The following is a 15,617-nucleotide window of genomic DNA, read 5'->3' as shown; positions in this document are numbered from 1 at the left end:
GAACTCTACTCAACAAGCAACACAGACTCAACAACATCATCCCCTACACTGGTGATCCCGATCGTTCTGCTCGGTCGACCAACGCCTGGCATCCAGGGCGTCCTCCCGGCTGTTCTGCTCGGTCGTCCGCCGCCTGGCGTCCTGGATGTCCTCCTGGCCGTCGCACTTGGTTGTTCGTTGCCTGGCGTCCTGGACGTCCTCCCAGTCGTCCTGCTTGGACTTCCTACGCCTGGCGTCCTGGACGTCCATTCGGTCGTCTTCCGCCGTCGCCCCGACTGTGCGGCCCGGCCGTTCATTCCGTTTCATCAGGTTGCGGGTCTTACCAAATGTGCTACTGCCCCCCAGTGGCCAGTTGTATTGCTTTAAAATTGATTTTTTAGCATTGTGCTTTGGAGCTAAGTTGCATCAGAAACTAGAGATGTCTCTTGTGAAAAAAACTTAAAAGACGTTTAAATACGTCTTTGGGACAATGAAACAATTAAAAATAGAACATATTTATACATTTTTTGGGAGCAAATGAGTTAATTGGTTCTGGAAGTAGTCTCGTAACCTGAAAATTACGTAAGTAGAGACGCTTTTTCCATGTAAATGCCCTAATCCGTTCCAAGCACTCCTGAAATGCCACATTAATTTTTATAATCGGGGTAAACTCGGAATAAAACAACAGACAACCACATTTGGATCATTCCATACACCTAACCTAACTGTTAATACCTGTAGTAAAGTAGATAATAGAATGTAATGCAAAGGAAAAGAGAGAACAAAAATTATCTTCCCTTTCAAGGGCGGCGATGTCCTCTTCTTTCCCGAGATCGAAAATTGCGTTGGCTTTGTGGCAGACTACCATCTCAGTGATTGTGTCTCGTGCGATTTCTTTTTCCTTAATCCAGAGAAGTCTCTCAATCATCATGAAACTGATAACTCTTGCATGAAAGGATAGTCATGATCTTCGAAGGTGTTAATGCTTTGATGGCTTCCATTTCTTTCAAGATGTTCAAGATGGTGCCTATCGACTAGCTCACCAATCGTGACACAGATATAAGAGGAGACCTATGCTCTAATGTGTTACTAATGTAGTGAACCATGCGAGGGCCTAAGAAAAACATGAAGAGGCTTTTGCTCTTTTGGCAAAGATGTCGACCCGCTATAACAACATCAACGTCGCGCCTGTGCACGTCATCATACTTCGACACCCAAATTGAAACGTCATCAGGTCAATAGGAGAGCGGAATTGCATTACTGAGGCATGACAAGGAAAAATTACGACCAGTAAGGCAGCATCTTATGGCGTGACATTTAAAAGCAGAAAGTATTATGTACATACGTATCCTTTACCGAATTTTATAGTATTTTTGCCTCTAATAACCTGAAATTTATTTCTTGAAAAAGGCAATATTTTCCCGTTTAGGCATGTCGTAACCTGAAAATTACATTTGTAGAGATGTTTGTAAATAGACACACTACTATAATTTATAAATATTGCCTAGTTTAAATTTTTTTATTTCATTGTTGTCCTCCAGGATTGTCCCTGAAGCTTTTCAGCCGGCTGTTATTTGACCTCAACTAAAAAAACACTACCTCAACCATGGGTCTTAGCAATTAGCATTAGTAACAAATCTTGTGTTATCTCCAAAACACTCAATAAAAATTATAGCACAAAAACCTAATGACCACATGATTTTGGGCAATCTGTTCAAGCTTTTTCAACAGGGGTTTAAGGCAGATCATTCTACCAAGATGACACTTTCATGAGCAACTTATCTTTTATTAGTAATAATTCGGATACTTCATCAACGCTATTGTTGCTTGACCTCAGAATTGCCTTTGACACCGTAGATCAAAACTTACTGATAGATCTCTAAGTACAGTTAGTCCCCGGGTTACGATCGAGTTCCGTTCCTACGCTGGTGACATAACCCGAATTTCCGCGTGGGTCAAAATGAACCCTTTAAGTACCCCTTGGTCCCACCTTAAATCTCAAAATAACTATCCAAAAACATGTATTATACATCATTGTACTATCCTCGCCAAGACGTTGGAGGTAAGTCCTAGCTAGACAGCGAGCTAAACTCCGAAATGACGATGTCAGACGTCTGTGTGCTTTGCTGACTGTATTTACCTGCTCATGACATCAACACTTGCAGAATGGAACTATAATAAAAATGAAATTAAATCAGTTTCATCTTCAACAAAAGCAATTCATATTTGCGTTATTAACTAGCTGCTGATACAGCAAAAACAATCTACACAAACGATTAGCATGTATCTGTTAGCGTCCGCACATCATCAAAAACAATCACATTAACTAGCCCCAAGTATTCGACCACAATTGAAAACGCACAATAAACAGTACAAAAGGTGATATATAAACGTGTTGCCTGTGTGGATTCTTCACAAGCACAGTTGTGCGCGCAGGCTTTCAACTGTCATCTTTTCCCTCTCTCTTACTTGGCTGCGTGACCTGCGTCTTCGTGTGTGTGTGTGTGCGCTCTGCTTCGTGGGCGCAAATACGTTCTTCTTCGTATGTACCGTATTGGACCAAATATAAGACGGTGTTTTTTGGATTGAAATAAGACTGAAAAAGTGGGGGTCGTCTTATATTTGCGGTCTAGACGGTATACCCATTTACGACGCTAGATGGCGCCAGATATCATTGAAGCGATGTTCTGTCATGACAGATCTCAGCTACTCTCAAGTTTAACCAGTTTGCATTATTTTATTGCAATTTTTTTCCTTATTCAGATTTGTTTCAAGACTACAGTTAGTTACACTTCACTTTGATGGTTAATGCAGTTATTGAAATTTTGTTGTTTTATCACAATAATTGGTTTATTTACATTTCAAAAACCAGAAGCCATTCATTTACAAATGTGATTGCACTTTAGTTTACATATTTAAATGTTCAGATATTAAGATTTGAATGAGGCAAAATAACATGCTTTTTCTCTCAAATATATTGTTATAATGATTTGTTTCAGATGTACTGTAATTATTTTCGGTATAAAAATTAATTTGGTGTTCAAAAACTCTTTTTTTCAAACTTGAGTCTTGAAAAAGAGGGAGTCGTCTTATAATCATGGCCGTCTTACATTCGGGCCAATACGGTATATCTATTCTTACTCGCGTGCGGAAGTACTAAATGCTCTACGCTTCCCGCGTCAAAATAAAAGCATGCATCACAAAAACAAAAGTCAATATTAATTAAAAAGAAAAAAAAAAAACGAAACGCTGTTGTGTTGTCGTGTTGCCAGCAGGGGCCCCCAGAGTGCCAACAGATTTAGCACATGCAGCTTTACTGCACTATCGCAGTGACAAATGTAGGGAGTGTGTTACGTCCGCGAATACGGAAATAAGGTTGGACCAAGTAGCAGACAGCAAGCCGGGATGGCGTAAAAGGGTTTATTAATCATAAACGGAAAAAACATGCGATTGCGGAAAGGCAGAACAAACAAAAAGGGTCCGTGACAATAGGTCGACGGGGCTCGATAATACAAGGGTTTATTAAGCACTAACGAAAAACAACACGCGATTGCGGAAAGGCAGGAAAAAACAAAAAGGCTCCGTGACAATACGTCGACGGGGCTCAATAATACAAACTCGAGGGTAACTAAGACAATAGGCAGAGAGCCGGCAAAATACAAATACTCAAATACCTGCACAAGGTAGAGATTCAACGGAGGGCAGCACACGAACAATATCCTAAGCAGGGAATAAGCGCAAGTAGCAAGGCTATAGTGCGAGAATCTAATGGCGATCAGCAAGCAATATCTCGACAGCTTTCTTCGGGATCAGCCATGCTTAAATGCTGTGTTGATGAGCCTGCATTGAGTGCAGGTGCGACGTCAGGAACGCCCCCCACAATAAGCTCTGTAACAGAACATAAACTAATCAGCAGCAGAACGTGACAGAGTGTTTCAATACTACGGACTCATTTGGCAGTTTATCTAACACTTCTGTTACCAATTCCAATCAGCACTAATCATGTCACGCAGATTAAATATGTTTAAGGAAGTCCAATCAGCTAATAATACCACCTGATGGTTTCAAGGCTCAACAAGTACTCTCTGGGAAGTCCTTGCCAAATAATTTTACATTGATTTTCACAGGCCACCTCATTATTCATGTGACAACTTAAAGAAATGGTGATTTTTCCAAAAAAGTCTATTAATGGGTATATCATATTCCTCGTCGAATACTCTATAAGAAAAATGTAACATATATGCATATAAAATCATCCTAAACAATTTTATTAGCAAATTTAATACTCATTTCGGTCGGTAGTCCACCAATCAGTGGTTTTTACAGAATAATTTGAATTTGGCGGGTCGTAGGGCCAATCTGACTACTGATTTCACACAAAGGTATATACCTCCACATCCGATGGTGTTATTTTTGTGTTGCTACTCTTTCATCTATTGCTCCAAGTCCAACTGTCCCCCTTACTTGCACACGGTTGAAGGGCCCCATGTTGCTTGTTGCCTGGGGCCCCCGGGGACCCTTGCTAGGCTTCTGGGTACGTCGTAACTTGGGGACTGCATGTGCTGTAATGTCACTTGCGCAGTCACATACAGGGATAAGAACTTGGCTCTTATTGTAATTCTCTGTCCATTTCACATTTACAACTACTATACTTGAAAGCTATTTTCACTTTCGCCACTTAATTGACATTTGTAAACCGAGAGGAACTTCAAGTGGACATGTCAGCCTCGTCTAAATTTCCTGAGTATGTACTGTTGGTTGTCAAAAAGAAGTATTAGGCCATGTACACTGTTAAAACAACCATAAAGGCACACACAAATAAGGTTTGTCAAGCAGAGGTGCTATGTCTCATCAAAGGCTGTCAAAACCTTGCCAAAAGGCCACAACTCATCCTGTTACTTTTAAAGTGGGTGTTAAAAGTCAGCACAAATATTTAGAGGTGTTACATCAAAAGAGAACATTCCCTTGAAATTATTATCACTAGTTTTCATCTACCGGTACTAGAAGCTTAATTTTTCTGTTCAAAAATTGGAAAGCATTCCACAAAGAACAACCTGTGGCGTATCCCAAAAGGTTGGGGGACCTATATTCCTGGCTCAAGAGACACTTATCTCAATTTTTGAAATAGGTGACACACATCTGCAAGACATGATACGTTTCTTTTGTGTGTGTACATACACAGGATTCACAGTACATGGCATGTATTGATTGCAGTCGGCCCATAATTTTGAAATCAATAGGTATTGTAATGTTTTGCTGTTTGATTAACATAAAAAAAAAAAAACATAAGCAGGAACATCATGTAGCAAGCTTTAGTGAGCTGCTAGCTTTGTTCTTCTGCGCCCACGTGATCTAAGAACAAAGTGGATCAAGTTAGAATATTTTTTTTCTCTTAAGAGATTATTCAAAATCTTGGATAAATATTAGAACTTTTGAATATCAATCCATTTTTATGACTTACATTTTTAATTCCACAGGGTTCAACACTGACTTAAAGTGCCTGTGACAGCATAAAAAAATCTTAAATAGCATTATTATGTGATTTAGAATCATATTTTGAAATTATTCGACTATATACAACAATTTGGCAAAACTCAGATAACAAGAAATCAGTCTTTTAATCTGCGGTTTAGCCTTGCCTGTCTCTGATGTCCCCAGCTGGAGGATGACATCGGCAGGTCATGATTTCATCTGATTTAGAATTCAGCCCAATGAGGGGGAATTATCCAGAATGAGGAAAATGCGATGAAGGGAACAGCAAAATGTCACTATTTCAATCTTTGTACTCCAATATTTTTACTGGATATTCTTTTTATCTAAGTATTTTTCCCCAATTTCTAAATAAATGGTATGTTCATGACAAATAACAGTCTTGTGCTAAATGGAATATGAAATATTCAAAATTTATTTATTCAGTATGACATGGTAAAAAAACCCATAATGGTAAAAACTGTCTACTTCTTTCACCTCCCAAACGATATTTTATGCCACCGGAGTTAGTCCGGCTTTGTCATTTCCCTGCCCTGGGTTTGGAGAGCGTAAACAAAGCAGGAGGCGTGACAGCTACCTGACATGCTTACCCGAACCGAGCAGTGTTTTAAAGTCTTATTCTCGTCTTTCGAAGCGAAAAATCACACAAAAACAACCCGGATCATTTCACACGGCAGTGGGGTTGTTGATTGTCTTCCCTGATTAGAACCCACCCAACCCGAGGATAGTGGTCTATTGCCGGGCACACGAAGAATGCAAAGGGGGCTGGAAGTCTTGACGATATGGAGAATCACACGAGCATAAGACGAGTGTAGCGCTCTCCCGGCACGCACGCGAAGAGAGGGGGTTGTGCGACAAGCTGCCGGTTGTCGGCCAAGTGGCATTCCGGCTAGACAAGGAGCATTGTCAGCCACAAAATGCAAGCCACCTCTGTATTAAAACGTGTGCCTTGATACCAGTATTTGACATAATACAAAACACTATGTTTTCTCACTTCCTCGTAAATCCAATGGTCCCACAGTTCTCGGACTTGTTTTGGCCAACCTTGGGGTGGACGGGAACTTTTTGAAACCCAAAAAGGCTCACACGCCTCTCCCTGGTGCAGCACCAAATCCTTGCAGCACATTGGGCTGGCGTGATGCGAAAAATAAACGGACTGATCCGCAAAATCAGCTGAATCCGCAGTCCTTCTGCATACTTTATAGTAATGGCTGTATTGTTAGATGGTGACCTAGCTGATTTCACATTCGCATTCTTCCTCAATCCAGTAAGTCACTCATTTTCATGACGCGGGATTCAAAAAATTGAATAAATAAATCGCTTCCACACACATCCAAGAGGTCCATTTTATTCAAGAGCATAAAATACCACGTGAAATATGAAATAAACATGCTTTTTGCTGCCATAGGCACTTTAATGGACACCCCTCAAAAAATGAGGGAACTTTTTTTTGCTGCGGTATTGACTTGGGGGGGGGGGGGGGGGTCAGGTGCCATATGTGAAGCAGACTAATCGGTCATCATTTTGCAGTAGTGTCCTTAAAACAATGAGTCCATATGTGAAAATGGAAACCAAACTGGGTTTAAGGATTTTTTTCCTCCTTGTACCTTATGCCCTTATGGCAAAATTCTTAGGCCTTAAAAGAAAATAGTAACCATTGACTTGGAAATGATGTCCTTGGCATGACGCCCCACTACCTCAGCAGATACTGTTTCTACTATGAAAATAAAGCTACTGTAAATCAAAAAGATCCACACAACATACGTATATGAAAGCTTCTGCGACATTTTAGGGCTTTAACTTCAAACAATAGGAGCGTTGTAAAATGTCATATTGCCAATGTACCAAACCCACAAATGTTTTTATTACATTTGGATCACATGAAAAGACATTACTTCTAAGAATCTTACAGAAATAGAATACAGTAATACAATAAATCTCAGTTGTGAAATTTGATTTCAACACTAGTGCAGTTTCCATTGATGTTACACCACCCCACTTTCACCCAATAACAGCAAACAGAATCCTCTGTCAGCACCATCCACAGCCATATATTGTCACCACAAGTAATTATTATCTTCAGGGGATTATTTCAGTGGTGAAACCCAGAGACCCACAAATCCCATGTTTGCCCCGATCAATGATTGTGAAAATCCCCGGATTTGCGCATTGTTGCTTATGTTTGCTGTTTTATTGTTTCTCTTGTACTCACAATGTTTTCAATTTTGATTTCCTTTGCATTATGAGAGAAACAAGAAAAACTCAAATGGAACCTATGTTGAAGAAATAATATGCAGGTGATTTACAAAGCTTCTCTGACTTGTGAATGTTATTGCCATGTTTTTAGGATAGGTTGTCAAACTTATTCAAAGTGTGGAAGAAGAATGACCATCTCAAGCAGGCAGGATGTGACTTACAATATTAAAACACCACATGAAAGAGCTACTTGGCCCTAGTGGCGGATCTATTAGGTTTTTTTCATGTCCCAAACAGGAGATTTTCAACCATTAACGTTTATACGGTTTCTGGGATAAATAGTGTTGCAGACAGTTGGTGTTATAGTCCATGTATTGTGTTATTCAATACTATACCTTTGAAATTCTAACAATGAGAACAGCTTTGGACAGGGAAAAAATGTCTCAGTATGTTTTCCTTCAAGATTTTAGTTGCTAAAATAATTGCTAATTCTCAGAATACCAATCAAAATTAATTGTTGAGGGGAAAAAAAGAAGAACTATTAGTTGACCTAATCTGTTTGGGGTAGTTTTCAATTGTATGGATGGACACAGCAGAGCTAAATGAGGTTTAATGAAATAAAATGCTGTTACTGCAAAAAAGCTCTCAGTAAACCTTTGAGGCCTAAACTTTTATGGGGCTATTTGATTTTACAGCACAACAATAATGTTAAAGCATAAAACAACACACTTATGCTCAAAGTAATATTAGAAAACTGTTTTACAAGACTACCTGCTTCCCTCAATGGCATCATTTGGAAAAATTGAAAGAAAAAACTACACATATCTAAAACAAAGAATCTAATTTTTCTTTATTATAACTTCAACAATTCAATTGATTTCAACCAGTCCAGGGTGCATCTTGGTGCAATGCGATGCGTGGACTTTACCATTAATGGTTATTATCTAATTTTGGTGAAGAGGTAATCACATGCAGGCCCCACCGAAATTCCTTTATAATATTTTTAAACGCTTTCAACAAAAAATAAATATGCATAAAGAAATGTAAACCCATGAATGAACCTTTCCTTGTTACACCAGATTCCTGCACATTTCTGCAAAACTACAACTAACATTCACGAGTTTTTGCTGCCACCTTCCGGTCACTTTAAACCAAGATAGTAAAGGCGACGGAACAGAAAATCAATCTGAGCAAGATCACTCTTTATACAGTAAAGACAATGAAATGAATTCGATATCAATCCACTGTGACTATATTGTGATATAGACGGATGAATGAACGCACGCGACATGCATTCTTGGAAATCTGTGAGACCAGAGTCAAGGTCATGAATGCAAAAATGGCGACTCCAAGTGGACAACAATGAGACTACAATGATCTCACAATTTTTCTAACAAATGGTTGCCATTTCGACGAATGTTAAAAACTGACTTCTTCAAAACCAATTAGATGTATTTGTGATTAACTAACGGGATAATATAACGTCTTATTAATTATACTTCACGTCATAAGCGGATAGAACTGCAACAAAAATGAATGAAACGAAAAAAAAAAAAATTTATAATGGGTCGAAATTATTTTTCCGAGCACCTTAGACAGTCATTTGCTTTGCATATAATTATATATATATAATTATATATATATATATATATATATATATATATATATATATATTACAGTGGGGAGAACAAGTATTTGCTACACAGCCAATGGGTTTTTCCATTGACTGTGTATCAAATACTTGTTCTCCCCACTGTGTATATATATATATATGTATATATATATGTATATATATGTTAGAGCTGTCAAAATGATCGCGTTAACGCGCGGTAATTAATTTTTTAAATTAATCACGTTAAAATATTTGACGCAATTAACGCACATGTCCCGCTCAGACAGTATTCTGCCTTTTGGTAAGTTTTACAGCAAGGCTTTTTGTGCTGTCTAACAGCAAACTCTTGTGGTCGCTTTGCGACATGGTTTATTGTTTTCTTGCCAGTTCAATATGGCTGCACGACGTCTCGGGCTGACGCCTACGTTGTAATGTTGTACTTATATGATCCTTGGACAAAATTTGTCCCTAAGTATGGTTGTTGTAAAGAATGTACATATTATGTTAGTAAGTGAAATGTTATATTTTTTGTATGAGACGCTTTTTGTTTATGTTTAGTGAACCTGTATAGCGTGCTAAGCTAACGTTGTTGCTAATGCAGTGCTTGTGTACTTTTTTAATTGTAGTTTTACGACGGTCTAAAGAGGACAATGGTTTGAGGCCATTCTATTAATAAATCAGATGAAAAAGGAAGAAGTCTGATTATTAAGGCGTCGTTCACTAGCTGTCTAGCTTTGGAAAAAGTAGACGCTTCGGAGTGAGGACAGCATAGACAGATTTAAATGACAGTAGAGTGAAATGCCCACTACAGTCCTTATGTACCGTATGTTGAATGTATATATCCATCTTGTGTCTTATCTTTCCATTCCAACAATTTATTTTACAGAATATATATATAATTTACAGAAAAATATGGCATATTTTGAAGATGGTTTGAATTGCGATTAATTACGATTAATTAATTTTTAAGCTGTAATTAACTCGATTAAAAAATTTTAATCGTTTGACAGCCCTAATATATATGTATACATATATGTATATATATATATATATATATATATATATATATATATATATATATATATATTAGAGGAAAAATATTTTTAGAAATGTTTTTTTTCTTTGATTGAAAATATATATATATATTTTTTGATTGAAGCAACTTTTTTGGGGATTGAATGATTTAGACACAAATGTCCTATTCATAATATGGCCCAAACACAAAAAGGATTGCTTCAATCAAAGAAAACTTTTTCAATGAAAATTAAGTGTTAAAATGCAAATTTTTAATCTCAACTATTTTTTCCCATTTCGCATTTTTTCTATGATTGAAATTTTTCTTTTTTTTTGATTGAAGTGATTTTTCTTTTTGAAAATCTATATTTTTTTGAAGCAACTTATTTTTTGATTGAAAAATAAAGAGAAAAATTTTGCCTAAATGCGGCCCAAACACAAATCATCATTACTTCAATCAAAAAGTTGCTTCAACCAAAGAAAAAAATAAAAAATAAAAATAAAAATAAAGAAAATTTGCTTTCACATGCATTTTTTGAGTTTCAAAATTATTTTTAGCATTCAAACACTTTTTTTTTTTTCTGAAACAACTTTTTTTGGTTGAAATTATACTATATTTTGTATGAAGCACCTTTTTTTTGATTGAATAATAAAGACACAAATCTACCTCCATATGGCTCCGCCCAGAGGATACAAGTTTTTACTGGGGTAGTAACTACATTGGCACGGCACCGGCGGGCATAGCAAATTTAATGAATGATGATCTTGGCGAAAAGTATTGCCTAAGCAGCCTGATTTAGAATCCCCTCAAGAATGATGGGAAACAAAAAACGCTCATTGCGAACTTATTATTTTAAATATTCTTGTAAGTTAATTTTATTGCTAACACTGCGTTTTGGGGTCATCAACATATTGTGCCCCCCCCCAGCCCCAAAAGTCAAACCCCGCCGATGCTCCAGGTGCTGTTATGATTTGATGGTTGAATGTCAAAAGTTATTTTACTGATTTGCTTGCACGTTTCAATGCCTTGTTCCAAAGTGCTGGAACGTTCATCAAGAAAAACTGTTATGGTTGTGTGTCACTTTTATATTCCCACAGCAACTGAGCAATTACAGGTTAGATGAAATTATTCATACGATCAAACTTGAATTGTCCGTGAGGCATAAAAAGGAATCAATATAGCTTAGCTGTGTAAGTTTGAAAAACAGAAGCCCCTCTGCTTGCCAGTGTGCCAATTTAAATACTGTGTTTACGCTGTGGCCAGTTGATGACAGCACAGACCACAAGTTTATATGTCAACTATGCTTTCTGACAGCTTTACAGCTCACTGACTCTTTATCGAGAAAGTGATTATTTTGGCTAATCAAGAAGAAATTTTATATTATATTAATAAATATTATTCACAAGAGTGTAAGTTTGGTCTCAATATTTGTAGGGATGATATAACAGCATAACCTGTGTGTATACTTTTTGCTGGGGCTGGGACATTTAATAAGACCAAACAGATTGGGTGAAAGTTTTTCACTGTTGCAATGAGGCCTCACTGTACGCCATTAAAAAAAAAGCAGATTTTTTTCGCGAAAAACGAGCGATTAGAAAGAAAAAAAATGTCACTGTATTCCCCCGCTTTTCCACGAGAAACGAGGGAATATCTCAACTTTTTTCCCCCCGTATTCCCCCAATTTTTCGCGAAAACCGGAAAAAAAAATGTATTCCTCGGTTTTCGCTGTTTTTGCGGAAAAGGGGGAATATGGTGAAATTTTTTCCGCTGTATCACCTCGTTTTTGGTGGAAAAGCGGGTAATACAGTGAGATTTCTTTCACTGTAATCCCTCGTTTTTTTGCAGTTTTCGCAGAAAAGCGGGGGAACACGTTGAAATTTTTTTTCATTGTATTCTCTCTTTTTTCGCGATTTGCTGTATTCCCACATTTTTCGTGGAAAAGCGAGGGAATACAGTGAAAAATGTTTTCGCCGTATTCCCTCGTTTTTCGCGGTTTTCACGTTTTTCGTAAAAACTGCGAACACTACGAAAAGCAGGGGAATAGAGTATAAAAAAAATTCTGCATTCCGTCATTTTTCGCGTTTTTCGTAAAAAACGAGGAATTCAGTTTTTTGTAGTTTTCGCGGAAAAGCAGGGGAATACAGAATTTTTTTTTCCCGCTGTATTCCCTCGTTTTGCACGTTTCTTGCGGTTTTCGCAGAAAACCGGGAGAATACAGTGACATCTTTTTTTGCTGTAACCCTTCCTTTTTTGCTGAAAAGCGGGGCAATACAGTAAAAAAAATTCAGTGCCAAACTGCGAGGCCCTGTTCAGTCCTGCTTGCAGGCCTACTTATTCATTATTATTATTATTATTATTAATTAGTATTGTATAATCCTGATGCATTATTTTAAATATTCTTCCCTCCCCTCATCTCACCAGGCTCGGGTTCACTGTCAGGTACGAGACTGGGGAACCAGTTGCGTATCGCGAACACAGGGTTTTATTATTGTTGGCAGGCAATGAAAACGATCACGTACTGGAGGGATGACGTGGTCAGGTTGAGCAGGTCAGGCTGAGCAGGACAAGCAGATCGGATCAATTGGTCAAGGACGGTCGACAAGCAGGAGTGTGCTGAGTTGCTGATGAACTGACACCTACTGCTAGGAGGTCGTGCCTTAAATGCACAGCTAGTGTCAGGTTGCAGGTTGTGGTAATTAGGAGTGATTGGCAGATGAGTGTGCTGCATTATTACCCCATTAATGGAGCAGGGAGAACAACGTTAAACATAGCCGCAAAATGCGCGGATGCAGCGATGCCAAAGTAAACACTACACACTTTCTTGAAATAAAGGAATATTAACTTACGTTTGATCATGGAAGGACTTGTAGAAAAGGTCTCCTCAGATACATCCTGCCATGTAAGCGGCACACAACAACTGCACTCCACTCTCACCATTAACGACTTCGCCTTGTCGTTAAACATTAATTAAGGAGCCCGCTTCACAAAGATACGATGTTGGAAATTGTAGCAAGGTTTTCAATGCTCTTGTAGCGATGTCAGGATATTCCAGAATTACTTTAATCCAGAACCTCGGTAGAGTTGTTGTCTCAAATGTACGTTTAATAAGGTCACCGTCATTTGCGATCTCTACAAGTTGATCTTCCTTTTGCACAGACATGCTCAAATCACTCGGTTTATTCACAAACGGGTTACGAAACCACTCCTTCGCAGTTCGTGGGTCTTCGAGGTTGTAGCTCGTCAGGTGCCCTTTTCGCCGTAAAAATATCTCCAAAGACGTCTGTTTTCCAGTCATCTTCGCTCGTGTGGGGGCTAATTATTTCCGTGAGCAAATGTGCTGCGCCCGCGGCCTAGCAATACGTTATTATCAAGGACAAGCGCACATAGATATATTATATACACAAACAAGTTGTACTACTAGCAGTCCAATCAATGGATTTCTATGACGACATTCTAATCTATCCCGTAGTATTATATCCAGAGTAGACAGGGATATTGGTGTGTTAAGCAGGGGCACAGGGTTAATTCAGCCAGAATGCGGTCATTATTAAATTATTATTTTTATGCGGCCCAGTAGCAAATGCGTCACGGACCGATACCGGTCCGCGGCCCGGCAGATGGGGACCCCTGATCTAGGGTTGTCCAGTCCATAGTCTGCACAGACGTTTCTGAACACTATACCAGCTACTTAGTTGTGGTGTTCCATGTATTATTTTCCTTTCATTATCTTACATTTTGCCATTATGTGGTGGAGTGTTTTAGGGGCCTCTTTGCACAGCCTGCACCTGCGATCCTGCCTGGTGTGATATATCTGGGCCTCTATTGCTGCCATGATTAGCGCCTCTGTGCTATTTTTCAGTCCAGCACTTTCTAACCATTGGTAGGACTTGTTCAGATCTGCCACATCAGTTATCTGTCAGTCTTACATCCCATGCAGAGGTTTTCCCTCCATAATGATGGTTCCTCCAACTCCTCATTTTCCAGTTTCTAGTGCCTGAGACATCTGCCATCTTCGTGATGTCCTGGTGGAGCTTGGATGTTTTGTCTTGGATATTGGTCCTGATGCTTACCAACCGTCAGCCTCCCTCCTTGTGCTTAGCGTAAAGCCTTTGGATACTTGGTGAGCAGCTTCTGTGTTTTCACATCTGTGGTCTGAACCTCCTCCTTTGGCCATATTATTATCAGAGGAGGAAGTATACATATTACCGTATTGGCCTGAATATAAGACAGTGTTTTTTGCATTGAAATAAGACTGAAAAAGAGGGGGTCGTCTTATATTCGCGGTCTAGACATTATACCCATTCACGACGCTAGATGGCGCCAGATATCATTGAAACGATGTTTTGTCATGACAGATCTCAGCTACTCTCCCCATTCACGACGCTAGATGGCGCCAGGTATCATTGAAGCGATGTTCTGTCATGACGGAGCTCAGCTTCTCTCAAGTTTAACCAATTTGAAATTTTTTATTGCATTGTTTGTCCTTATTCAGATTTGTTTCAAGACTACAGTTACAGTTAGACTTCACTTTGATGGTTAATGCAGTTTTGCAATTTTGTTGTTTTATCACAATAGTTTGGTTTATTTACATTTCAAAAACCAGAAGCCATTCATTTATGAATGTGATTGCACTTTAGTTTACACATTTAAATGTTCAGATGTTAAGATTTGAATGAGGCAAAATAATATGCTTTTTCTCTCAAATATATTGTTATAATCATTTGTTTCGGATGTACTGTAATTATTTTCTGTATAATTTGGTGTTCAAAAAGTCTTTTTTTCAAACTTGAGTCTTGAAAAAGAGAGGGTCATCTTATAATCAGGGCCGTCTTATATTCGGGCCAATACGGTATATAGAAAATGACGAATCCGTCCATCCATTTATTTTCAACAGTGCCTATCCTGTTCAGGGCTGCGGGGAAAAAAAGACAGATGCACTTCATTAATCCTTTGAGTACAATTAGTCAACTCGCATTTGATCTAAGTGAGTCAGATAAGTTCATTGCATTTCAGCTGCGCCTGTTATTATTAATATTTTTAAATCATTTTTACTTGTGCTGTTTCTGCCAATGGCCTTTTGGTGGTACTTTGACTTTAGCCAACAATGATTTTAGTCTACCATGTATTAATGTAGTTTCTGTCATTACAAAAAAAATAAATGAAATAAATAAATAAATAAATAAATAAATTAGCTTAAAACTTGGTCCTTAGGAATATTACAACTTGACAAGTCAATGATTAAAGTAAGCCATCCTAAGCCAAAAATGAGTGATATGCCCAATGTAGTATGCAGGGACTCAGTATCCGGTTCACATTCACATAACA

This window comes from Corythoichthys intestinalis, chromosome 3 (assembly GCF_030265065.1).
Source record: "Corythoichthys intestinalis isolate RoL2023-P3 chromosome 3, ASM3026506v1, whole genome shotgun sequence".
Classification (NCBI taxonomy): domain Eukaryota; kingdom Metazoa; phylum Chordata; class Actinopteri; order Syngnathiformes; family Syngnathidae; genus Corythoichthys; species Corythoichthys intestinalis.
This window is presented reverse-complemented; position numbering follows the sequence as displayed.